Source organism: Callorhinus ursinus, unplaced genomic scaffold (genome assembly GCF_003265705.2).
Source record: "Callorhinus ursinus isolate GAN/ISIS: 27379988/994484 unplaced genomic scaffold, GSC_fseal_2.0 scaffold6, whole genome shotgun sequence".
NCBI lineage: Eukaryota > Metazoa > Chordata > Mammalia > Carnivora > Otariidae > Callorhinus > Callorhinus ursinus.
The window spans coordinates 20320424-20326423 of record NW_027397068.1 but is presented as its reverse complement, the minus strand read 5'-3'; positions in this window follow the sequence as shown (position 1 = coordinate 20326423).

The window sequence follows — 6000 nt, the reverse complement described above, 5'->3', positions numbered from 1 at the left end:
ATAGTGTGTTTTGAAACCAGGAAATCTGAGACCTCCAACTTTGTTCCTTTTCAAGACTGTTTTGAGTATTCAGGGTTCCCTTGAAGTTCCTTATGAATTTTAAAATTCATTTTTCTATTTCTGCAAAAAATGTCATTGGGATTTTGATAGGGATTTCATTGAATCTATACTTTGGGTAGTACTGACATAACATTATTAAGTCCTCCAGTCCATGAATAGAGTGGTCTTTCCATACATTTGTGTCTTTAATGTTTTTCATCAATGTTATTTGGTCTTCAGCACACAAGTCTTTCACTTCTTTGGTTAGCTTTAATTCTCAGTATTTGGGGGTTTTGATGGTATTGTAAATGGAATTACTTTCTTAATTTCCTTTACAGCTTGTTCATTTAACCTAAATTTTTGTTTATTTAAAAAGCTTCATTCTTAGTCCTGACATCAGCACATGCCCCAAGCTCTCTACCTCCCCCTGCCCACCAGCCCAAGGTCCCCAGAGCCCAGGGCACGGCCCCAGCAGCAACACAGAGAGCAACCCAGTAGCAAGCAGCTCCATGGCCAGGTAGAACCACTATATCAGCAGCCTCATGGGACCTGTCAGGATGGCCATCATGGGCTATAAAGACTCCCACTCCATCTGGGCCACCATCCTGGGGAAACCTTTGTCAACATCATGCTAGCTGAGGTTGGTGTTCTGGTTGTCAAAGAGAGGTCGAGGTTTTTCATGAGTGGGTTGACACCTGGGGGCCAGAAATGTTCTGTTATCTGGGACTCACTGCTGCAGGATGGGAAATTTACCATGGATCTTCCTACAAAGAGCACCAGCAGAGCTCCCACTTTCAACATCACTGTCACCATGACTGCTAAGATGCTAATCCCACTGATGTGCAAAGAAGGTGTCCACGGTGGTATGATCAACAAGAAATGTTATGAAATGGCCACCCAACTGTGGCGTTCCCAGTACTGACCTTGTCTGTCCCTTTCCTCCACCACTCCCCACTGCTTTTGCACCCTCTCCTTCCCACACACATACATATACCATTTTTATTTGAGGAGGGACATTACCCCACATCCCTTATTGCTGCCAAAACTACATGGGCTGGGGGCTGGGGCTGGATGGGCAGACACTCCCCCCTACCCATACTTCTCCTGTGTGTGGTTGGAAAACTTTTTTGTTTGGGCTTTTTTTTTTCTGAATAAAAAGGATTCTACTAATAAAAAAATAAAATAAAAAATAAAAAGCTTCATTGTTTCATTAATTTATAAAATGCATCCACATTTCAAATCCTCCTATTTCATAGATAGTTCTGGAGGCTAGGAAGTCCTAGATCATAGTACCAGCAGATTTGGTGTTTGAAAGGGCTCACTTCATGGCACCATCTCACACCTTCATATGGTTAAAGGAGAGAGATAGGTTTTGAGACACCTGTTTACACCACCCCACCTCCATTTTCTCCTTAGTCACAACTTACAGCAGCTGCCTCTGGAACCATCTCTCCTCTTGTTAAGAGCAGAAGCCAGAATGAATAACGCATTCTATGGCTTTAATCCCACCACATTGCCTGTGGACTCCTACCCCAGAAATACCATGAATGATAGAGATGTATGAAAGGAATGAAAAAGGTCCATCTAAAGAAGTTCTCTTTTTCCTCTTCAATGAAGGAAGTATTTTGGCAAGCACAATTGATACTGATTTGAATAAATAATAAAGTATATGCTTCTCTATCTGCCCAACAGAGCCTATTTGGATGATTTCTAGGATGTAAAATAAGTCATGTTGTGTTATGAAGTTGATCATGATGATTGGTTATTGATCTGGCAATAGACAGGCAATATCATAAATTGATATTGCTCTATGATTGATTTTAATATAATTCTTAAAATAGTTTTTATTTAAATGTCAATAGTTTAATAATTCTTCTTGTTTAATGTTGAAATAGTTTTCACTCTGATGACACCTTAAAATCCAGTCTGCAAATTTAAAGCATTTGTTTTATCTCTCAATTTAGAGATTTGCTTTCTCTCTCACTGAATATAAAGAGATTTTAATATAAAGATATAAAGACATAGGTATTATAGATATATAGATATTGCTAAATCATTTTGAGAGTCAAGTGCATACATTACAACACTTCACCCCTAAACACTTTAACATGCATCTCCTAAGGAAAAGGAATTCTCCTTTATAACCTTAATACAATTAACACATTTAGATAAATATTTATTCAATGCTATTGTCTTATATATAATCCATATTCAGATTTCCCTAGTCCTTTCAAAATGGGTTTTAGGGATGTCTGTGGTATGTATGTTTGTTTCCAATCCAGCATCCAATCAAGGAGCACACATTGCATTTAATTGTTATCTCTTTAATGTCCTTTAATCTAAAACAGTTCTTCAGCTTTTTAGTCCTTTTTAGTCTTTCATGATATTGACATTGGGAAGAATCTAAGCCAATTATTTTGAAGAATACCCCTTCAGTTTAAATTGACTTGTTCAGGGCGCCTAAGTGCCTCAGTCAGTTAAAACATCTGCCTTCAGCTCAGGTCCTAATCCCAGGGTCCTGGGATTGAACCCCTGTTTGAGCTCCCTGCTCAGTGGGGAATCTGCGTCTCCCTCTGCCCCTCCCCCTGCTTGGGCTCTCACTCTCTCTCATGCTCTCTCTCAAATAAATAAATAAAATCTTTAAAAAAATAAAATAAATTGACCTGTTCCTCATGATCAGATTTAGATTGAACATTTTGGGTAGGAGTACTATGTAGGTTGCTGTTAGGTCATTCTAAATGCATTTCATCAAGGGACACAAGTCAGTTTTTCCCATTACTGGTATATTAAATTGGATATATTGGTTACAATGCCCCTGATAGATTGAAAAGTTACCTAACAAGTAATCTGTGGTGTGGAATTAGGATTTTAATACTACCAAGTTGTAACAAACAAATTTGCCCCAAAGTTTTATTGTTTTATGCAGAAATTGTACAGCTCTTATTACTGCCCTGATTGCATCTCTCTAGTAGTCTATCTTCTCCCCATCTTGTTCTCAACCCCTCCCTGCAGTCCTCTTCCCACTCCTCCAACCCATAGCCCACAGCTTATTCTGCTACCTTTCCTACATCTCAGTCTTCTATTTTTCCCTTTGAGCCCACATTCCTTCATCAGCAAGTCCTCCTGCACCCTGAACCTTTCACAGAGTCCTCACTGTACCTCTAGAGTTAACTGAAACCTAGGCTTCCCACCATCCTAGGACCCAGCACCCCTGCAGGCTCTCTCTAGTGAAAAACTATCCCTTCCCTTTTCCAAGGGGTCCAGGGACAGCGTTCTCTCCTCTTCTTTTGCATCCAGACAACTCCACTTCTACACAAGTCTTTAAAAGCCATGCTATGCTTCTGTACCACCTTCTGTATCTCCTCATGAGTGTCATCTGCCAACCTCCAGATCTCTCCTCCCATGATCTTGGCACATGGTTACTTTTTTTTCCCTCTGTCTTGGCTACTTTCATCCTTCTTTGGGATCCAGTATCCTTTTTTTTTTTTAATTTTCCAAAAGTATCACATTTCTTTAACATTTTAAACCCTAAAGATTTTACCTCCACTCTTCAGCTGTCCACATCCGTGACTACATCTTGGATCTTATCATCACCCAGAAAAGTTTCACATCTAAAATCTCAAATATCAATACCCCCTTCTTCAAGCTTCTTCGCACCTGACTTGACTGTACACGCAATCTTTGACCGCATCATGCTGAAGCATCTCAACTCTTTCTTCTCCTCCAAGTATAAACCTATACAAACTCCTTCCCTGTACAATTGCAAGGCTGTCACCTCCTCAGCTCCCTCTGCAATGACTAAACTAGAATGACCCACTCATTCGCATTCTCTTACCTGTACTACCGCTAAGCCCTTCAGGAAAAGTCAGAACCGTGACTGTCTCCCCATTTCCCCAACTGCTCCTCCCCAAGCCCCACCTCAGCCACAGTACTACCAGCCACCCCGGTTTGCACCCCTTAAATCTGGAAAGTTAACAGTGATTCATCTCCTTCCTTAACCTCCAGCATGAAATCCATCTGCAAGTGCTTTAGGTCTTGTCTATAAAATAGATGCCAGCATCCAACCATTTGTCATCACCTTTGCTGGTAACACTAGAGTCCAAGCCACCATCATCTCTCCCTTGAAATACTCCCGTCACTTCCCAGATAGCCTTTCTGATTCCACCCTTGCCTTACTCCACAACACCTTTCCCACCCAGCAGCCAATATAATCTTTCTAAACATCACTGCTCTGCCTAAAACCTTTCAATGGCTTCTTACTACAGTCAGAACTAAAGTCATTGTCTTTACCTTCAGTTGCAGAGCCTGGACTGACCTCACCTCTACCTGCTTTGGGTGCCTCAACTCCTCCCACTCCTCCCCTCATCACACAGGCCTCTTTCTTGAGAGGACCAGACTCATTGCTGGCATAAGGCATTTGCATTAGCTTTGTCCTGTCCCCAAAGGACTTCCCTTTGATATCCAGTGCCTGGCTCCTCTGGTTCATTCAGACCTCATCTTAAATGTCACTTCCTCAGAAAGTCCCCTCTAACAATCTAATCCACAGAAGCTCCAGTCCCTCCCTGTCACACCACTCGATTTAAACATGCATAGCCCTTGGCCCTGGGATCATGCCTATTTTTGTATTTGTTCCTGTTTGTCCCCTGGCACTAGAATGTAAGCTCTATGAGAGGAGGAACTTTGTTCACCACTATACTCACTAGAACCTAAAATGTTGCCTGGCAAAAAAATAAGCACCCAAAAAAACTTAGTTAAAAAAAAATGTGGGATTGGAAACAAATATAAATTTATGACTTACTATGTTTTCTCATCAGTAAAGTGAAGAAGAAGAATATTACCTAATGTATAGGATAATTATGAGGATCAAAGTAGTTAGTAGTATGAATAAAGGGCTTAGAACAGTGTCTGGCACACTGTTTGCTATAATTATTTGTTAAATGAATGAAATAACAAAAACAAAAAGGGTTACCACTCAGTAGAAAAAACTGCCAGAGTGACCACATACTGGTTTATTAATTTCATTTGAAAATATATATCAACTGGGACTCCTGGGTGGCTCAGTCGGTTGGGCATCTGCCTTCGGCTCAGGTCATGATCCCGGGGTCCTGGGATCGGGTCCCGCATTGGGCTCCATGCTTGGCAGAGAGTCTGCTTCTCCCTCTACCTGCTCTGCCTGCTGTTCCACCTGCTTGTGCTCTCTCTCTCTCTCTGACAAAAAAATAAATTAAAAAAAAGAAAAGAAAATATCTATCAACTGCCTACTGTCTTCCTGTTGCTATGAGTGGCACTGCAGATATTAAATATATGTATATATATGTAGTTTCCGTCCTTCCAGAGCTCATATTTTAGTAAAGATCATGGATTTCATAAACAAAGATTTAAAATGTGTCATAAGGGGCACTGTGTGGCTCAGATGGCTAAGTGTCTGCCTTCAGCTCAGGTCGTGATCCCAGGGTCCTGGAATCGAGGCCCGCATCCAGGCTCCCTGCTGAGCAGGGAGCCTGCTTCTCCTTCTCCCTCTGCCTGCTGCTTCCCCTGCTTGTACACTCTCTCTCTGTCAAAAATAAATAAAATCTTTAAAAATAAAATGTTATAAATACTATAATATAGATGTGTACCAAATGCATTGGGAACAATTAGTACTGCAAGGAAAATCCAGGAAGTCTTCACCAAAAAGAGGACATTTGAGCTGGACCTTTCTTCCACACTGAGGAAAGACACATCATTCTAAGCAGAAGTAACAGCAGTAGCAAACATCCACCCAGGCCTCAGTTCCCCTATACCGCCGCACCAGCCCCATTCATCTTCCCACCTGTAGACCCAGTCCTACCCCTTCTCCAGTGATGAACTGGCTTAGGGACATCCTGATGGGTCCAAGGTCACAAGAGACCAAGTGGAACTAAGGCTACTCTCTCTGGGCCACCTATTCATTTCATGCTGAATTAGGAGTATATGTGCCTG